General features: G+C 40.4%; 1 protein-coding gene across 1 annotated transcript in view; it reads left to right on the top strand.

The window, feature by feature from the left end:
• Nucleotides 1-21,956, top strand: part of ctcf (CCCTC-binding factor (zinc finger protein)) — a 57,311-nt gene that overhangs the window by 9,956 nt on the left and 25,399 nt on the right. The window lies entirely within an intron of this gene.

Below are 21,956 nucleotides of genomic sequence, written 5' to 3'. Positions count from 1 at the left end.
GTTGGTAGATGATGTATAGTTTTAGGTTGAAGTAGTTCTCTGAAGAACTGCATGGTGTCCCATGTGGAAGATGATCATTGTTTTGAATGGAGAATTGAATGCTAATCAAGTTTGGTTCTGGGTAGTGAAGTGCTTCATAATCAAGGGAAGTGAGAAACATTGGTTCATCTTGTTGACTTAATAGATGCAAAGACATTAAGAGTCACAAATTGAATCTGTTCCTGTAAGATGCCTGTGTAGGAAATGAAAGTGGGAATACTGCATGTGGTCTTTCAAGACTGCCACATAGTAAGATTGTGACTGGATATGTGGCCTGTCATTTTCCACCATGATGCTCTTGAGTGCTTTATTGTTTAAACATCTAGTAATCTCAACCTTTAAAATGCTCACCTCCTGAACTATAACCTTCTAAGGCAGGTAATTCCAAATCTTAATGGTCCTTAATGGCCTTTTTCCTAAGAGTAGGTTCTCCGGTTTTAAACTCTGATCGCAAGAGGCAATATCTCCTTATATTTACCCCATTAACCCCTTTTTAGTCTTGGGTGTGCTTAACACCCATGCTCACTATCTGTGCTAATTACATGGCCTTGCATTTCAACCCTGTTGAGATTTGATTATTGCAGTCATTCCATGAAATGGAGTGATCCAGAAGTGGCAGTTAGGTTTTGGAATTGATTCTGAAATTATGCCCACACTCTGCCCTGATGATGTTGTGACTGTTAGATATTGAAAATAATTAAAAAAAAAATAATTGATTTTTAAAAAGAGTAAAAACAAAATTTACTTAAAAACCTGTTTGTGCCAGAAATTCATTCAAATATTTTGAGATGAATTAAAAATGGGAAAGAAAGGAAATTATGGTTACAAACTACCAGAATAAGGCTATACCATGACCACCAGTCATAGTTAATGAGAGAAATAGAACAGAAAGAGTCCCTTCAGCTCACCAAGTTTACACTGATCACCAATTACCCATATGCACTAATCCCACATTTCCATCAGCCGCCCCAGATTCTGTCACTTACCTGCACACACGGAGCAATTTATAGCATCTAGTTAACCTACAATCACACATATTTTTCCAATGTGGCTGCAAATTAGAGTACCCAGAGGAAGCCCAAGCTGTCACAGAAAACTCTGCAGTCAGCACCTGAGGCAGAAACTCTGTCACTGGTCACCCATTTCATGCAAAATTTCAGCAGTCATGCCATCCAGAGGCCTGCAGCTTGATGCAGACACCCTGTTTCCACTCTTTCCACCCCCCGCACCCCCCCTCATTGAAGTTTTCCCAAGGAAAATTCTCACACAGGAGCGCCAACAATCCACTCATGGTTGCAAGGAAGAAACTGCCTCCAAATCTACCAAATAACATGTTTGCAAATGTAACTTGGGAGCCCTCGATCTATTGACTCGTATTGCACTGACGAAAGCAAGTAGCCCCTCCACTTACAAACCTCTTTCATCCTTGTGCCTTATAGCATACCTTTGTATGGTTGTATTTTGTATCATTGGCAAATTTGAATGTATTGCACTCTCTTCATGCAAGTAATGAAGCAAAATTTTGAGAAGCTGAAAGCTCATGACTGGTGCCTTGTGGAACCCCACAACCAGATGGCACTTTTTTTTTAGTTTAACCAATCATCGCCACATCTTAGTGACAACCTTCAACTTGGCACTTATTGAATGAATTTTTTTGCAAAATCAAACTCGGTAGGGACGGGTGCTCCCCATAATGTGCCTTTGCTAATAAAATTCTCAATATGATCTCGTAGATTTCTTGAGCATTATTTTTCTCTTCACAGTACCATTTTGACTGCTCAATCATATTGATAAACTTCACCATTTTGCTCACAGTAGACATCAGGCTAATTGATCTCTAATTCCCTTGTCTCAATCTGTGATATTTTTTTACCTTTTCTATTTGCGAGGTTTGTTGCAGTCTTTGATTTTATGAAATCATTGTGAAGTGGGAAAATCTGCAGGCACTGTGATTGTAATAACAACACAAATGCTTGAGGAATTCAACAGGTCTTGCAGTGTCCATAGGAGGTAAAGATGTATAACCAACGTTTTCGGCCTGAGCCCTTCTTCATGGTAAGAGTAAAAAGTAGACAGGCATCTAAATAAAAGGCTGGGGAAAGAAGAATAAATGGTGGAAGGGGGAAGGGGGGGGGGGGGGGTAGAGAGAGATTACAGACCAACAGCAAAATGGTGTTAATTGGATATGAATGCAGCACCAGAGAGGGGTGAAGTGAGAATTGACTGGAGAAGGAGGGTTGTTTGGGTTCTGTGGAAGCGGAGCTAAGGAAAAGGGGTCAGAGGGAAAAGAGAGAGACAGAGCTTAAGGAAATGAGACATGGGCAAAGAATGGGGCGGGAGATTGAACGGAAACTAGAGAAGTTGATATTAATACCATCTGGTAGGAGGGTACCTTCATGGAATACGAGGTGTATTTCCTCCAATTTGTGGGTGTTCTCAGTCAGTGCGAAACCATGGATAAACATGCTGGTAAGGAAATGAGCTGGGAGATCCCTGCTGTTCGGGTGGACAGAGCTGAGGTAGAGTATACCATCAAATACAGTAGATGACCCTTTTAGATTCACAAATGAAGTGTTGCTTCCCTTGGAAGGTCTATTTGGGGCCATGTATGGTGTCCCACACATCCCTCACCAACATTTGTTCTTTGAAATGCACAGCATTTTTTTTGAGGGGTTCAAGGGAGGATACTTCCTTTCACTGAGGTGCCAGGATCTAAAATTTTAAAATAAAAATATAAAATTTAGACATGCAGCATGGTAACAGGCCATTTTGACTCAAGCCCATGCTGCCTAATTACGCCCAATTAACCTGCACCCCCAGAATTTTTCAGGCAGTGGGAGGAAACTGGAGCGCCTGGAGACAAACCCATGCAGACACGAGCAGAAGGTACAAACACCTTACAGACAGTTTGGGATTCTATTTCTGGTCCTGATTGCTGGCGCTGTAACTGTGTTATGCCAACTGTGCTGCCCCTATGCCAACTGTGCTGCCCCTATGCCAACTGTGCTGCCCCTATGCCAACTGTGCTGCCCCTATGCCAACTGTGCTGCCCCTATGCCAACTGTGCTGCCCCTATGCCAACTGTGCTGCCCCTATGCCAACTGTGCTGCCCCTATGCCAACTGTGCTGCCCCTATGCCAACTGTGCTGCCCCTATGCCAACTGTGCTGCCCCTATGCCAACTGTGCTGCCCCTATGCCAACTGTGCTGCCCCTATGCCAACTGTGCTGCCCCTATGCCAACTGTGCTGCCCCTATGCCAACTGTGCTGCCCCTATGCCAACTGTGCTGCCCCTATGCCAACTGTGCTGCCCCTATGCCAACTGTGCTGCCCCTATGCCAACTGTGCTGCCCCTATGCCAACTGTGCTGCCCCTATGCCAACTGTGCTGCCCCTATGCCAACTGTGCTGCCCCTATGCCAACTGTGCTGCCCCTATGCCAACTGTGCTGCCCCTATGCCAACTGTGCTGCCCCTATGCCAACTGTGCTGCCCCTATGCCAACTGTGCTGCCCCTATGCCAACTGTGCTGCCCCTATGCCAACTGTGCTGCCCCTATGCCAACTGTGCTGCCCCTATGCCAACTGTGCTGCCCCTATGCCAACTGTGCTGCCCCTATGCCAACTGTGCTGCCCCTATGCCAACTGTGCTGCCCCTATGCCAACTGTGCTGCCCCTATGCCAACTGTACTGTCCCTTGGTTTCAAAATACAAGTTAGCCTCATAGTGACACAGCCTGAATACAACTGGGATAGTCTGATCTCGGTAGCTGAGCAGGCACTGGACTTGTCAGTACTTGGAAGTGGAGACCACCTAGGAACACCAGGTGTTGTAGGGTTGTAGGTTGTTTTGAGGGGTGCTGGACAAAGTGGCAACTCTCTGTCTGCCTTATGGTCATCAAATGTTGATGAATTTCATGTATGTTACATTCTAAGTGTAGTATTATGAGACAGTAATGGAACCTTTACCTTTTTACCAAAATTGGCTCATGAAATCCATGCTGACCATTGACCAATCATCGACTCCAGTCACATTTTGTTCTTTCCATATTCCCATCAAATATCTCTGCATTCTACCACTTGTCTATATTCTACAGGCAATTTACAATGTCAAATTAATCCACATGCCTTTGTGGTGTGGAAACTGGACTTCCCAAACTAACCCCTTGGGGTCACAGGAGAATTTGCAAACCTCATACACAGCAGTAGAGATCGCCATCAAACCTGGGTTGCCAGAGCAATGAGACAAAAGCTCTTCTAATTGCATCATCAGTGCAGGTTCTAGGGAGGAAAACTTCATTCAGAGGGTGGTAAATTTTTAGATCTTCTACCCTGTGGCCTGTAGAGACTTGGGGAAAGTGCAAAGAAATGCTGAGGTTTACCTTGATCATATTAAATGACAGGCAGGCTCTAGGAGCCAAATCGACTACTGCTTTTTCCAGTATTCTTATCCCCTCCAATTTTGCCGAGATATATTCGTTTCCTTGCCAGCATTGTGCTCTGAATAATGGCTGGCTTTGGGTGATGCAAAAATACTCTGGCCTCAAAATACTTTGAGAACTGGTTAGCTTTTAATGTCTGTTCATATAGATGTCAACTTTTTTGAATGGTCAAATAATTTAAAAACATTTAACATTTAAAAAAAAAAGTTGCTTTTATATAATTTAAAATACATTATTTTACTTACTTTAATGTTCTAAATCTTTCTTCCTCTTTCTGCCAACTGGAGTTCCATGATAGTTGAGCCATGCCAATTCCACTGTCAAACAGTAAGTCGCAGTTATCTGCACTTCACAGTATGTGCAGGTAAAAGACTTATTTGGTGTTCACCAGTTGAAAGCCACTACCAATCAGAACCACTTGCAAGTATAAAGAAAATCTGCTTCATACTGTGAAACTGAAAATACAGCAATTTATGTCTGATTTCTGTCCATTACAATTTCTTATAATCTTTTGTTTTGTTCTCATCATAACACAGTTGGCATAGCAATTAGCACAACTCCTTTAGAGTGCCAGCGTTCTCCCAGTGGCTCTGTGGGTTTTCCCTGGGGACTCCGGTTTCCACCCACCATTCAAAACATACCAGGAGTGTAGGTTAATGGGTATATTTGGGAGGCACTGATTTGTGGGCCAAAATGGCTTGATACTATGCTTTATGTCTAAATTTAAATCCTCTCCCTGGTTATTAACATTTTTGGTCAGATGTTACCACTTCCTAAGATATTCCTCAATGACTCTGACACAATCATACATCCCTTTTAATCCAATATGCTTAATTTCTGTAGTTAGAAGCGCATTTAAAAAAAAAATATATATTTTTCACACTGAATCATGTCAACCAAAATATGTACAAATGTTTTTCATTAACTTTGGAAGACTTCCTTTTCTCCCTTTTTCCCCCTTCCCGTCTACCCACCCCCCAAAAACCCTTAAGTGTTCAACATATACAATACAATAAAACCATAAAACAATATCTTCACAAAGAAAAATAAACAAGAAAAATGCATTGTCCATTTATTACACACTGAATCTAGTCGTTTTGTCGACTTATCATTTTCATGGAGGTCCTTGGCATGCTCTCTCTGATATGTTCCATGTATGGTTCCCAAATTTGTTCAAACATTGTGACATTTTTTTTTTAATTGTTATTTTTTCCAATGGAATACATTTATTCATCTCCATGTACCATTGGTGTATACTCATGCTCACTTCCATTTTCCAAGTTGACATTATACATTTTTTGCTACTGCTAAGGCTATCATAATGAATTTTTTTTGTGCTTTGTCCAATTTAAGGCCTAATTCTGTACTACTTATGTTATTTAAAAGAAATATCTCTTGGTTTTTTTGGTATAATATTTTTTATAATTTTATTTAGTATCTGATTTAGTTCTTCCCAAAATGTATTCACCTTTGCACATGTCCAAGTTGCATATAATGTTGTTCCCATTTCCTTCCCACAGCGAAAACATCTATCTGATAATGTTGAGTCCCATTTTTTTAATTTTTGAGGAGTAATTATATTGCATCATACATAACCTTGTGTTTATTGTATTCTTCATAATTCCAGAACATAACTTTTCCCATACTTTATTTTTTATCTTTGTTTAAATCCTTTTCCCACTTCAGCTTGGGTTTATAGTTTATTTCATTATTCTCCTTATCTTGCAGCTTAATGTACATGTTGGTTCTTCTTTTCTTCTTTCTTTCTTTGGCTTGGCTTCGCGGATGAAGATTTATGGAGGGGTAATGTCCACGTCAGCTGCAGGCTCGTTTGTGGCTGACAAGTCCGATGCGGGACAGGCAGACACGGTTGCAGTGGTTGCAAGAGAAAATTGGTGGGTTGGGTGTTGGGTTTTTCCTCCTTTGTCTTTTGTCAGTGAGGTGGGCTCTGCAGACTTCCTCAAAGGAGGTTGCTGCCCGCTGAACTGTGAGGCGCCAAGATGCACGGTTTGAGGCGATATCAGCCCACTGGCGGTGGTCAATGTGGCAGGCACCAAGAGATTTCTTTAAGCAGTCCTTGTACCTCTTCTTTGGTGCACCTCTGTCACGGTGGCCAGTGGAGAGCTCGCCATATAACACGATCTTGGGAAGGCGATGGTCCTCCATTCTGGAGACACGACCTACCCATTTGGATCTCTAGCAGCGTGGATTTGATGCTGTTGGCCTCTGCCATCTCGAGTACTTCGATGTTAGGGGTGAAGTCGCTCCAATGAATGTTGAGGATGGAGCGGAGACAACGCTGGTGGAAGCGTTCTAGGAGCCGTAGGTGATGCCGGTAGAGGACCCATGATTTGGAGCCGAACAGGAGTGTGGGTATGACAACGGCTCTGTATACACTAATCTTTGAGGTTTTTCCGTTGGTTTTCCAGACTCTTTTATATAGTCTCCAAAGGCGCTATTTGCCTTAGCGAGTTTGTTGTCTATCTTGTTGTCGATCTTTGCATCCAATGAAATGGTGCAGCCGAGATAGGTAAACTGGTTGTCCGTTTTGAGTTTTGTGTGCCTGATGGAGATGTGGGGGGGCTGGTAGTTATGGTGCGGAGGTGGCTGATGGAGGACCTCCGTTTTCTTCAGGCTGACTTCCAGGCCAAACATTTTGGCAGTTTCCGCAAAACAAGACGTCAAGCGCTGAAGAGCTGGCTCTGAATGGGCAACTAAAGTGGCATCATCTGCAAAGAGTAGTTCACGGACAAGTTGCTCTTGTGTCTTGGTGTGAGCTTGCAGGCACCTCAAATTGAAGAGACTGCCATCCGTGCGGTACCGGATGTAAACAGCATCTTCATGTTTGAGGTCTTTCATGGCTTGTTTCAGCATCATGCTGAAGAAGATTGAAAAGAGGGTTGGTGCGAGAACGCAGCCTTGCTTCACGCCATTGTTATTGGAGAAGGGTTCAGAGAGCTCATTGCTGTATCTGACCCGACCTTGTTGGTTTTCGTGCAGTTGGATAACCATGTTGAGGAACTTTGGGGGGGCATCCGAGGCGCTCTAGTATTTGCCAAAGCTCTTTGTCGACAAAGGTGATGTAGAGTCCCTGTACAAAAACAAAGGTGAGAAATCAGACTGCTCAAACTACAGGGGAATCACGCTGCTCTCCATTTGCAGGCAAAATCTTCGCTAGGATTCTCCTAAATAGAATAATACCTAGTGTCGCCGAGAATGTTCTCCCAGAATCACAGTGCGGCTTTCGCGCAAACAGAGGAACTACTGACATGGTCTTTGCCCTCAGAGAGCTCCAAGAAAAGTGCAGAGAACATGTTGGTTATAAATCTTTTAATTAACATTGTGTCTGTAATCACATATTCAAAGTTGCTTCCTTCAAGTAATCTCAAGTTGTTTCCCAATTTATCCTTTAAATAAGCTTACAATTGATATGAAAACATTGTACCATGAATTATTCCATATTTGTACTTCAGCTGTTCAAATGTTAAAAAATTATTTCCCAAAAAACAATTTTCTATTTTGATTCCTTTTCTCTCCAATTCTCTAAAGGAAAGGTTTTCTATCGTAAAAGGGATTAGTGGATTTTGTGTCAATAATAATTTTGGTATTTGGTAATTGTTTTTTTTCCTTTCTAAGTAGATCTTTGTCCATGTATTAAGTAAATGATGCAATACTGGTGAGTTTTTGTATTGCACCAGTTTATCATCCCACTTATAAAGTATATGTTCTGGTACCTTCTCCCCTATTTTATCTGGTTCTATCTTAGTCCAGTCTGGTTTTTCCCTTGTCTGATAAAAATCTGATAAATACCTTAATTGTGTGGTTCTATAATAATTTATAAAATTTGGTAACTACAAACCACCTTGATTATACCTCTCTGTTAATTTATCTAACGCTACCCTTGATTTCTTTCCTTTCCACAAGAATTTCCTTATTGTTCTCTTTAGTTCATTACCAATTCCCTTACAGAAATGTTTTTAAAGTTTGAAGTAAGTGTTGTATCCTTGGGAACATGTTCATTTAAATGCAGTTCACCCTCCCTATCAACATTAACGGCAGTTATTTCCAATGTTCTAAGTCTTCCTGCAATTTCTTTATTAGTAGCTGATAATTTAGTTTTTACAAGTGGCTTAAATTATTATTTAACCTGATCCCTAGGTATCTGATTGTTTGTGCTTGCCATTTAAATGGTGATTCTTTTTAAAATTCTGTATAATCCACATTAGTCATTGGCATCTTTTCTTTGCGTTGATCTTGTTGTACCCTGATATTTCTCCATATTCCTTCAGTTTCTTATGTAATTCTTTTATTGATATTTCTGGTTCTGTTAAGTATACTATAATGTCGTCTGCAAATAAGCTAATTTTATACTCCTTTATTTTTATACCTTTTTTATTTTCTATTCTTATCAGTTCTGCAAAAGGTTCTATTGCTAAGGCGAACAACGAGGGGGGATAGTGGACATCCTTGTCTAGTTGACCTACTTAATTTAAATTGATTCGATACATATCCATTTACTGCTACTTTCGCCAACGGTCCATTATAGAATGCTTTAATCAAATTTATATATTTTTTTGGTAGACTGAACTTCTGTAATACTTTAAATAAGTAGTTCCACTCTACTCTGTCAAAAGCTTTTTCTGCGTCTAAAGCAACAGCCACTGTTGGTTTCTTATTTCCTTGAACTGCATGAATAAATTTACAGACTTTGTCCGCTCATTGTCTTTTCTTAATAAATCCAGTTTGATCTTGTTTTACTATTTTTGGTACACAATTGGCCAATCTGTTTGCTAATAATTTAGCTATTATCTTATAATCTGAGTTAAGTAGAAATATTGGTCTATATGATTCTGGTGTTAATGGATCCTTCCCTGTCTTTGGTATTACGGTAATTATTGCTGTCTTGCATGAATCTGGCAAGTTTTGTGTTTCTTCTACCTGGTTCATTACTTCCAGGAGAGGAGGAATTTATAACTCTTTAAATGTTTTATAAAATTCTATTGGAAATCCATCCTCTCCTGGTGCTTTATTGTTTGGCAGCTTTTTTAGTACATCTTGTACTTCTATTTCAAATGGTTTTATTAGTTTGTTTTGTTCCTCTTCTTGCAATTTTGGCAGTTCAATTTTGTCATCTTTTCCCTCATTCTCAATTTGGAATAATTGTTCATAAAATTCCTTAAAATTTTCATTAATCTCTGTTGGGTTGTATGTAATTTGTTTGTCCTTTTTCCTTGATGCCAATACTGTTCTTTTAGCTTGTTCTGTTTTAAGTTGCCAGGCTAATTAGTGTTCTTTCTCCCAGTTCGTAATACTTTTGCTTTGTTTTCATTATGTTCTTCTCCACCTTATACGTTTGTAATGTTTTGTATTTTATTTTTTTTGTCCGCCAATTCTCTCCTTTTCATTATATCATCCCTTTTTACTAATTCCTTTTCTGTACTTACTATCTTCCTTTTCAACTGCTCAGTTTCCCCATTGTTATCTTTTTTCATCTTAGTCACATAACATTATCTGCCCTCTAATGAAGGCTTTCATTGCGTCCCATATATAAATTTATCTTTCACTGATCCTGTTTATTTCAAAATATGTTTTAATTTGGCATTCAATAAACCTCCTAAATTCTTGTCTTTTAAGTAGTATGGAGTTTAACCTTCATCTATATGTTCTTCGTGGGATGTCCTCCAGTTCTATTGCTAATAATAGGGGTGAATGATCTGATAGTCGTCTAGCTTTATATTCCGTTTTCCTAACTCTCCCTTGTATATGGGCTGACAATAAAAACATTTTAATCCTTGAGTAAGTTTTGTGCCTACTTGAATAATATGAATATTCCTTCTCTCTTGGGTGCTGCCTCCATATATAAATAAGTTTCATTTCCTGCATTGATTTAACCATAAATTTGGCTACTTTATTCTTTTTACTTGTCTTTTGTCCAGTTTTATCCAACATTGGGTCCAAATTAAGGTTAAAATCTTCTCCTATCAATATATTTCTTTGTGTGTCTGCAATCTTCAAAAAAATATCCTGCATAAACTTTTGATCCTCCTTGTTAGGTGCATATATTGAGCAAATAATAAATAATTTATTGAGCAAATAATTAATTGGTTTGTTTTTGTTAAATAGTATGGCCTCACCTCTAGCTTTTGAATTATAAGATGCTGTGCTACGTGCCCTACCCAGTCTCTCTTTAGTTTGTTATGTTCCACTTCAGTTAGATGTGTTTCCTGCGCAAATGCTATATCTATTTTTTCCTTCAATAAATTTAGTAGCCTCTTCCTTTTGATTTAGTTATGTATTCCATTAATGTTTATAGTCATATAGTTTAACATGGCCATCTTAAATCTTGCTTGTATTTCATTTCCACCTCTTCACCACCTCCATCCCCCTTTTCCCCATTTTCATCTCTTAGTTTTCTCTTATTAAACTTAATGTACGACAACACATTTAAGACATAAAGTACCCCCTCAGTTCCCACACCCACTAATACCTTAACCCCAAAAGTTCCCTCCCTCTTTGAGTTGCCCCTTATCCCTTGCCGGGCAACCACAACTCCCCTTTTCATTTGGATTGCGATCTTACTTGCAATGTCAACTGATTTTGCAGTGACGGTTCTTCCCTTTTTCCCCCAGCCCTCCCCAGAAAACACTTTTTTTAAACATGTATAACAAAGCTCTCTCTTTCTCTTTCTTCCCCACCCTTACTTCCTTCCTTCCCTTCTATTTTCCCTCTTTAGTTCTTTACATGTACATTGTTTTTACATCTTTATATATACTTTATCTCCGTTCTTCATTCTTATTACACCTCTTCATCTCTTCTGTCCTGCAAATTCTAGCGCTTCCTCTGGATCCGAGAACAGTCTGTTTTCCTCCCTGGGTATAAATATTTTAAGCACAGCTGGTAGTTAGAAGCTCATTGATCATGCATTTGTCACATACAAATGACCCACTAACCTGTAAAATGTCTTTCAAACAATGTAATTGCACCTTTCTCTAGCATTTCCTCATGCAGCTTGTTTCACATACTCATCACTTTATATGTGGGGAAAAATTTGCCCTTTAGGCCCCCTTTAAAAATGTTTATCCATTCACCTTAAGCTAATGCCCTCTAGTTTATTAACAGTCTTATTCTACCAAAAGTCTTGATACTTGATCTGCATCCCTCATGATTTTATAACCATCTATCATGCCATCCCTCATCTGCTCCAGGGAGAACAGTTCAGCCCTCCAGTCTGATGATGTCCAAATTAATCTTTTCTGAATCTCCAGTTTAATCACATCCTTCCTACAGTAAGGTGACCAGCACATAGATCAATATTGCCAGTTGTGGTTGCACCAAGCTCATACAGCTGTTACATGAGATCTCAATTCTTGTATTCAGTCCACCTCATTCGATGAAGCAAGTCTACTGTATGCCTCCTTTACCACATTTGCATGTGTCACCACTTTCAGGGAACTATGTACCTATAGAAGGCAAAGTGGTAGTACACATAGAAGATTCACAGACAGCCGTGTGACACTGGCGACTCCAGCCCCTTGATGAATACAGGGGCCCCTGTATAGCTGCGGCCGAGGTGAAGAGAACCCTATCCAAGGTGAACCCAAACAAGCAGTGGGACCAGACAACATACTTGGTCAGGTACTGAAGGACTCTGCAGACTAATTGATGGAGGTCTTCACAGGCATCTTCAACACCTCATTGCAGCAGTCCATTGTTCCCTCAGGGTTCAAGAAAGCTGCCATCATCTTGGTATGATAACAGGCCATGATGACTACCGCACTGAACTCCACCATTATGAAATGCTTTGAGCACATGAATATGGAATGCATCAGTGATGCTGGACCCATTTCATTTCATCTGTAGAAGAAACCATTCCACAGACAATGCTGTAGCTTTGTTCCTTTTACTCCATCCTGACCCACCTGTAAACGTGCCTCATACTCCAGTTTGCTGTTCATTGATTTTAGCTTGTGTTTAATGCAGTCATTCCCCAGAGGCTGGTGGAGAAGCTGTCCTTGCTGGGACTCGACACTCCTCTCTGTAACTGGATTCTGGACTTCCTAATGAACAGACCACACTCTGTCAGGGTAGGTAGCAGAACATCAAGTTGCGTCGCACCTCATGCTACTGACCCATGACTGCATCACTGGATCTAGCTCCATCAGTGTTATCAAATGTTCAGATGGCATAACCATAGTTGGCCTCATCAGCAACAATAATGAGTCACACCACAGAGAAGAGTTGGAAAATCTCGTGATGTGGTGCAAGAGTAACAATCCGAGTCTCAACTTGGACAAGATAATGGAGATGATCGTGGACTTTAGGAGGACCAGGAACTACTGCCCTCACAACATGTCCACAATTTTGTAATAGAAAGTGGAAAGCACCAAGTTCCTTTTTCGCTTAACTGGTGATCTATCGTTTTCTATCTCATTTGTCAGGAAGGCGGAACAGTGATTGCACTTCCTGAGAAGAATGAAGTGTGCAAGGCTACTGGCTTCCATTATATCGGCCTTCTACAGGAATGTCCTGGCCAGCTGCATCACAGTGTGGTACAGTTGCTGCAGAGAAATGGATCAGAGGTCAATCCACAGGACTATAATAGTGGCAGAGGATCAATGGAGTCACTGCTCCTTCCCCCCCTCATTGCCATGATCTGCTGGGAACATCTGAAAAGGGCGCACATAATCTTTCAGCTCCTCATGTCGAGAAAGAAATACAGGAGTATCAGAGACAGCACCACCAGCTTCTTCCCACGGGCAATGAAAATGCTGATTGACCAAAGGAACTGTTGACATTAACCATCTGAAACTCATAGTCATAAAACAATATTTATTTATTTTTATAAATGTATATTGTTTGTCTGCATGTTTTGCAATGAGGATCAGAGAACGCTGTTTGGTCGGGTTGTTCTTGTGCAGTCAAATGACAATAAATTTGACTAGAACTGAATGACCTTTGGGAATGATGCACCACTGGGCCTTGTTGTTTATTGTGCAAGTCCTGCTCTGGTTTAATTTCTAAAAATTAACCTCTTTTGTGTTTAGCTAATGGCAGGACTCTGGAACATGCCCAGAAGTCAAGTTAGAGTAAAAACTGGGCAAAATATCAGATACCATATTTGCTGTTGTATAGGACGACCCAGGAATTTCCACCTAAAATACTGATTTTGAGAGATAACCTTTGTATAAGACAACCCTGTACTGCCCCCCCCCCCCAAAATCTGCCACTTACCACTGACCAGTTGATGTTGTTAAAAGCAAATCACAATATTTTAATAACATGATAATTTAAAGGTTCAACTTTTATTTTAACATTTTTATTTGATATTTTACAGAATCACCAGTAAAACTGTACAATTATACAAGGTGAAAAAAAAATTAAAAATAGTTCTCATAATAAAGGAGATCCAGAGCACAATCATGACATTAAAGTAAAATTTAACAAAAAAAGAAAAAAAATTACAAAACCCCAAGGTTGAAAGTTGACATTGTATATAAGAAATGCCAAACCACCATTCCTTTTAGCTTTTTGAAGATGGACTTTAAGCAGGGGTGCTTTCCTTGCCATGTATAAGATATGTATTTGGACATATTAAAATAAACCACTGTCAGCTCCTGTAACAGGCCGTTTAAAGCCTGTACAGAGCAGATAACAATCTGACCAGCCTGATGGACCTCGAAGAGGAGAGCTGAGACTTTGCGAATGACTAATGGGTCATGCGTGAGATTGTCTCCGAGTCGGTAGGAAGTTGACGGCAGTGTTGGACTTCATCAGGAAGGTAAGAATTTTAGTCCCCTTGTATAGGATGAATTGGATTTTAAGGTGAAATTTTTAAGTTTTGGGGATTGTCCTATACAATAGCATATATGGTAAAACACTGTCAGAAATGGCCAGTTCTGATACATACAGAAGATCAAATGAATGATCTAAAGTTAGAGCATTCAATATTAAGTCTGCATTCTTCCCTGGCACAAGATAAAATGTTGTTCCTCAAGATTAAGTTGAGCCTGGTTTAAACGATTCAGGAGTCCACAGATAGGCAGGTTAGAATGGAAATGGAATTAAGAATTATTAGTGGGTAACTGATTGAATACAAGTGCTCCACAGAGTGATTATCCAACCAGAATATGGTTTTTCCATTGTAAAAGAGACTTTTGTGAATACTGTAAGCAGTACATTGGATTAGAGGAAGTGTAGGTGGCAGTGCTACCAAGCCATTTTTGGTGATGGGCGATGAAGTCCCTCACCTTGAGTTTATTGTTTCTTCTGAGTGTGTTTGTACATGCAACACCATTCATTCATCACCTTAGGCTTGGGATTTTTTTTCCCTATGATGGATGCCTTTGACTTTGAAGAGTCTGAAATTAACATAAAGGCTCTACCTTCAAGTTTGCATATTTCTGACCCGCCCTGAGTATGGGGCTGTTCTGGTGAGACAAGACATCTCACTGATTTGGGGTGTGGCGTGATGGCGTAGGGAGAAGACGTGGAGAAACACCTCCCCATGGCAGAACTATTAAAAGTCCGATTTTAAAGTTTTTAAAATGTTTCAGAAAATATTGAATATATTGCTGATATATCCTGGAAGCAATTATGAGGAAAAAAGCACAAACAGTTTAAAAAAAACAAACTTCTAAACAGCTATTAAGTACAGAAGAACTTGGGCCTACCTTTGAAGTGGAGCAGCGGAGTCGATTCCTCCTCACCCAAGGCCTCAACAGCAGTCCCTAGGTAAGATCCATTCAACTCCAGCGCCGATTTCATGCGGAAGATGGCGCCGGGCACCTGACGACGTCTTCCAGATCAGAAGGAGCAACTGCGCATGCACAAAACTTTGCGCATGCGTGTTATATTGAGTGCGGCCCGAGCTGCAGCAAGATGGGAGAGGGGATCAAACCCGCAGTCGGGCTGAAATGCCTTTAGCATCGACAGAGAAGGAAGAAGGTGATATTGGAGGGAGACTGGAAGAAGAAACAACTTACGCAGGTATGGAGGAGGAAGAGACTGTTATGTACAAGGGTAGGCCCATTATCTAAACAAGTTTTAACAAAGTTAAATCTGACCCTTATTCAGATTCACCATCACAAATTGATATATCTAAACAGATGAAAAACCTTGACCCATCTGAGTTTCCAAATTTTCTATCTATAAAGGAACAATTTGCTGATATGAATGGGGGAAATATCTTCTATTAAATTGGATGTGGCAAAGTGTGTGAAAATGGTGGATAAAGTGCAAGATAAATTTAAGAAGACTGAAGAGGATTTTCATGACTAAGGATGATGTGGAATAATATAAAGAAAAGATGGGTCAGAAGAAGGATTCATTCACTGGTTAGGAAATTCAGAGAAATGATTTATTAGATACATTGGAAAATCAAAGTTGAAGGAATAATGTTAAAATTGTTGATCTTCTGGAAGATTTTGAAGTTCCGGATCCGGTTCAATTTTTTCAATAGTGGATTCCTGAAGTTTTGGGGAAAGAATATTTTCTGAATGGTTTGTAATTGGATAGAGCTCCACGTTCTATCCTGATTAGATGTTTATGCTATCAAGATAGAGAATTGTTCAAGAGTTACAGTTCAAAATGTGAGAAGTAATCAAGGTCCCTTGGTAGTTAAGAATAATAGTTTTCTTTTATGCTTGATTCAAGTCAAGATATTATTAAATGCCATAAAGAATTTAATTCTGCTAAAGCTGTTTTGTGGAAGAAAGGATATAAATTTGCTTTTCGATATTCTTCTGTACTTAGTTTTCTATAGAGACATTCAATCTCAGTTCTTTAATGATGATGCCGAAGCTCTTACATTTGCTAATTCTCTACTGGATAATAAACTGATGAAAAGTTAAGAAAGATTGTTCCAGTTCAGAAGGGGAAGAATGGAAGGTGAGAGAAGAAATCTCAGCAGTTGATTGATATTGACATCGATGATGATCAATTTAAGAGATCTGGAGGAAGCATGTCATACCTGAAATGATTTGTTGAATTTTTTTTGTTCTGTTCGGCGGGCGGGGGGGGGGGGGGGGGGGGGCGGGGTAGTTTGGCTACCGATCCTTTCAAAGTCATTGGCCACTTTTTGGTATTGGTCACTCCTGTATAATTGAGAGGAGTAATACTGTAGTACACCATTATTTTTGTTTTTTTTAATAAATATATATATATATATATATGGGGTTTCTTTTTTACTTTTGAGGAGATCGTTTAGTTTTTGTATGGTTGCCATGGGGAGGAGTTTCACTATGTGTGGTAAGATAGTTTTTGAAGTGAATTGTAATGATGGCTAATTTAAATTTTGCTACTTTTAATGTTAACGGTCTTAATAATCTGATTTAAGAGAAAAAAGTATTGGTGTATATTTTTAAAAAATTGAAGGTTGATGTTGCTTTTTTGCAAGAGACACATTTGACTGAGAAGGAACATCAAAAATTGCAAAGAGATTGGGTTGGACAAGTTGTAGCATCTTCATTTAACTAGAAAGCAAGAGGAATTTGTTATTTTGATTAAAAATCATCTTTTAAATTGGAATCAATTATTGAGTCAGTTGGTAGACTGTTGTTAATTGTAAAAACAAAAAAAAAATTCTGAGTCTTGGACTTTAATGAATGTTTATGCTCCTAATATCGATGATGAGAAATTTATGTTGGATTCTTTTAATTTTTTCATATGCTTGATTTAAATTATGGTCGGAGGCTATTTTAATTGTTGTTTGGATCCATTATTAGATAAATCTCCAAAATTAGTAGTTAGAACTAGAATGGCTAAACAATTGATGGTGCTAATGAAAAATATGAATTTAGTAGATATATGGAAAAGGTTAAATCCTAAAGAGAAAGATTTTTAATTTTATTCATTTTGACATGATTCTTATTCTAGAATAGATTTATTTTTGGTATCGGCACAATTACAAGGCCGGGTATTGAAGGCTGAATATAAGAGCAGGATTTTGTCTGATCATTCTTTGTTATTAATAACATGCTCTGGTTCGGAGAGAATTGATAAAATTTATTGATGGAAATTTAATTATTTGTTGTTGAAAAATGTTGAATTTTGTAATTTTATAAGAGATCAAATACATCGTTTTTAAAAAAAAATATAGATTCAGTTGATTGTAAATTTGTTTTAAGGGATACTTTAAAAGCATATTATTTGTTTTACTGCTAAAATTAAGAAACAACATGTAGCTGATGTAAGTAAATTGGAGAAGGAGATGTATTTTAGACAAGGATTTACTGCGAAATTCAATGGAAATTAAGAAAATAAGTTTAGCTTATATGAAGTTGTGTTACAATTCATTACAAACATAAATTTGAGAAGTTACTACAGAGAACTAGACAAAGGTACAATGAATTGGGAAAAAAGCTCAAAGAATTAGCTTTGCAGTTAAAAACGGAACAAGCTTCTAGAACAATAAATTCTATTCGACATGAATCAATGATTACATATAAACTTCAGGAAATTAATGATGTGTTTTGAAAACTTTTTGAAAAATTGTATACTTCTGAAGTAGTGTGGGATGAGGTTAAAACTGATAATTTTAAAAATCTGATTTGGATTTACCTTTTTGAGTGATAAGGATATTAAAAATTTGGATGCTTCTTTTATGGAAAGTCTCCAGGGAATTAGGTTTTAGTTCTGAATTTTATAAAGAAGTTCAGGATTTATTAATTACTTTATTGATGGATGTATTGAAACAAGTGACAGAGGTTCATTCTTTTCCGGATTCTTTTTCTCAAGCAATTATTACAGTTATTCTTAAGAAAGATAGGGATCCATTGAAAGTAGGGTCTTGTAGACAATTTCGTTATTAAATGTTGATTATAAAATTGTGGCAAAGGTTCTAGCTAATAGGTTGGCTAAATATTTACCAGATTTAATTCATTTAGATTAGGTGGGTTTTATTTAAAAATTGCTATTCGGCAGATAATATTGTAAAGTTGTTTTCTTTCAATTAATGTTTCTCGGGAGGGATCCAACCGGCCAATGGTTATTTTGTTGGATGCAGAAAAGGCCTTTGATAGAGTAGAGTGGAGGTTTTTTTATTTAAAGTTTTGGAGAAATTTAAATTTAGCCCCTTTCTTATTGGTTGGATTAAGGCTTTGTATAGAAGTTCTACTGCTAGAGTTGTGACAAATGGACAGTTATCTTTACCTTTTATTGTTGACTAGATCGACTATGCAAGGCTGCCCTTTGTCACCAGCTCTATTTGCATTAGTTATTGAACCTTTGGCTCAGGTGATTAATTTAAAATTGATTTGTTTGTAGATGATTTGATATATTTAACAGAACCTCAGAACTCTTTGAAGAGTTTACATGATAGATTGGAACAGTATGGTGAGAGATCAGGTTATAAAATTAATTGGGAAAAGAGTGAGATTATGCCTTTAGCTGAAATGGATTATTCTTCATGCAGGCATATTGTAAAATTTAAATGGTCCGATCCGATTAAGTATTTGAGTGTTAAGGTAGATTGTAATTATAGTAATTTATACAAATTAAATTATTTGCCCTTATGGTATAAAATTAAATATGATTTGAATTGATGGAAAGATTTACCAATTCTTCTTCTTTGGCTTGGCTTCGCGGACGAAGATTTATGGAGGGGGTAAAAAGTCCACGTCAGCTGCAGGCTCGTTTGTGGCTGACAAGTCCGATGCGGGACAGGCAGACACGATTGCAGCGGTTGCAAGGGAAAATTTGTTGGTTGGGGTTGGGTGTTGGGTTTTTCCTCCTTTGCCTTTTGTCAGTGAGGTGGGCTCTGCGGTCTTCTTCAAAGGAGGTTGCTGCCCGCCAAACTGTGAGGCGCCAAGATGCACGGTTTGAGGCGTTATCAGCCCACTGGCGGTGGTCAATGTGGCAGGCACCAAGAGATTTCTTTAGGCAGTCCTTGTACCTTTTCTTTGGTGCACCTCTGTCACGGTGGCCAGTGGAGAGCTCGCCATATAACACGGTCTTGGGAAGGCGATGGTCCTCCATTCTGGAGACGTGACCCATCCAGCGCAGCTGGATCTTCAGCAGCGTGGACTCGATGCTGTCGACCTCTGCCATCTCGAGTACTTCGACGTTAGGGGTGTAAGCGCTCCAATGGATGTTGAGGATGGAGCGGAGACAACGCTGGTGGAAGCGTTCTAGGAGCCGTAGGTGGTGCCAGTAGAGGACCCATGATTCGGAGCCGAACAGGAGTGTGGGTATGACAACGGCTCTGTATACGCTTATCTTTGTGAGGTTTTTCAGTTGGTTGTTTTTCCAGACTCTTTTGTGTAGTCTTCCAAAGGCGCTATTTGCCTTGGCGAGTCTGTTGTCTATCTCATTGTCGATCCTTGCATCTGATGAAATGGTGCAGCCGAGATAGGTAAACTGGTTGACCGTTTTGAGTTTTGTGTGCCCGATGGAGATGTGGGGGGGCTGGTAGTCATGGTGGGGAGCTGGCTGATGGAGGACCTCAGTTTTCTTCAGGCTGACTTCCAGGCCAAACATTTTGGCAGTTTCCGCAAAGCAGGACGTCAAGCGCTGAAGAGCTGGCTCTGAATGGGCAACTAAAGCGGCATCATCTGCAAAGAGTAGTTCACGGACAAGTTTCTCTTGTGTCTTGGTGTGAGCTTGCAGGCGCCTCAGATTGAAGAGACTGCCATCCGTGCGGTACCGGATGTAAACAGCGTCTTCATTGTTGGGGTCTTTCATGGCTTGGTTCAGCATCATGCTGAAGAAGATTGAAAAGAGGGTTGGTGCGAGAACACAGCCTTGCTTCACGCCATTGTTAATGGAGAAGGGTGCAGAGAGCTCATTGCTGTATCTGACCCGACCTTGTTGGTTTTCGTGCAGTTGGATAATCATGTTGAGGAACTTTGGGGGACATCCGATGCGCTCTAGTATTTGCCAAAGCCCTTTCCTGCTCACGGTGTCGAAGGCTTTGGTGAGGTCAACAAAGGTGATGTAGAGTCCTTTGTTTTGTTCTCTGCACTTTTCTTGGAGCTGTCTGAGGGCAAAGGCCATGTCAGTGGTTCCTCTGTTTGCGCGAAAGCCGCACTGTGATTCTGGGAGAATATTCTCGGCGACACTAGGTATTATTCTATTCAGTAGAATCCTAGCGAAGATTTTGCCTGCAATGGAGAGCAACGTGATTCCCCTGTAGTTTGAGCAGTCTGATTTCTCGCCTTTGTTTTTGTACAGGGTGATGATGGTGGCATCACGAAGATCCTGAGGCAGTTTACCTTGGTCCCAACAAAGCTTGAAAAACTCATGCAGTTTGGCATGCAGAGTTTTGCCGCCAGCCTTCCAGACTTCTGGGGGGATTCCATCCATACCTGCTGCTTTGCCACTTTTCAGTTGTTCGATTGCCTTATATGTCTCATCCAGGGTGGGAACCTCATCCAGCTCTAGCCTTAGGGGCTGTTGAGGGAGCTGGAGCAGGGCGGAATCTTGGACTGAGCGGTTGGCACTGAAAAGAGATTGGAAGTGTTCTGACCATCGGTTGAGGATGGAGATCTTGTCGCTGAGGAGGACTTTGCCGTCTGAGCTGCGCAGCGGGCTTTGGACTTGGGGTGAGGGGCCGTACACAGCCTTTAGAGCCTCGTAGAAACCCCTGAAGTCGCCAATGTCCACGCTGAGCTGTGTTCGTTTGGCGAGGCTAGTCCACCACTCATTTTGGATCTCCCGGAGTTTGCGCTGAAGATGGCTGCATGCGCGACGGAAGGCTTGTTTCTTCTCTGGACAGGACGGCTTTGTAAGGTGAGCCTGGTGGGCAGCTCGCTTCTTTGCCAGCAGCTCCTGGATTTCCTGGCTGTTTTCGTCAAACCAGTCCTTGTTTTTCCTGGAGGAGAAGCCCAGTACCTCTTCAGTGGATTGCAGTATGGTAGTCTTCAACTGATCCCAGAGGGTTTCAGGGGACGGGTCCGTGAGGCGGGTTGCATCGTCGAGCTTTGCTTTGAGGTTTGCCTGGAAGTTTCCTCTCGCTTCGTCTGACTGCAGGTTTCCAACATTGAACCTCTTTCTGGGGGCTTTATTGTTCCTGGGCTTTGGTTTGAAGTGAAGGTTGAGCTTGCAGCGAACCAGCCGGTGGTCAGTGTGGCATTCCGCGCTAGGCATGACCCTGATGTGGAGCACATCTCGTTTGTCACTTTCTCGCACCAGGATGTAGTCCAGGAGGAGCCAGTGTTTGGATCGGGGATGCATCCAGGTGGTCTTAAGGCTGTCCCTCTGCTGAAAAAGGGTGTTTGTAATGACAAGCCGCTGTTCTGCGCAGAGCTCCAACAGGAGGCGCCCATTGTCGTTGCACTTGCCGACGCCATGCTTGCCCAGGATTCCTGGCCAGGTTTCTGAGTCTTTGCCGCCACGAGCGTTGAAGTCGCCCAGGATGACAACCTTGTCGGCTGTAGGGGTACGTTGGATGAGGTTGCGCAGGTCGGTGTAGAACTTGTTCTTTTCTGCTGGTTCCGCCTGGAGGGTTGGAGCATAGACACTGATGAGGGTGATGTGACGCTTGT

Source organism: Narcine bancroftii, chromosome 10, assembly GCF_036971445.1.
Source record: "Narcine bancroftii isolate sNarBan1 chromosome 10, sNarBan1.hap1, whole genome shotgun sequence".
In the NCBI taxonomy this organism is placed as follows: Eukaryota; Metazoa; Chordata; class Chondrichthyes; order Torpediniformes; family Narcinidae; genus Narcine; species Narcine bancroftii.
The sequence above is the reverse complement of the archived record's forward strand: the minus strand, read 5'-3'. Positions and strand labels throughout refer to the sequence as shown.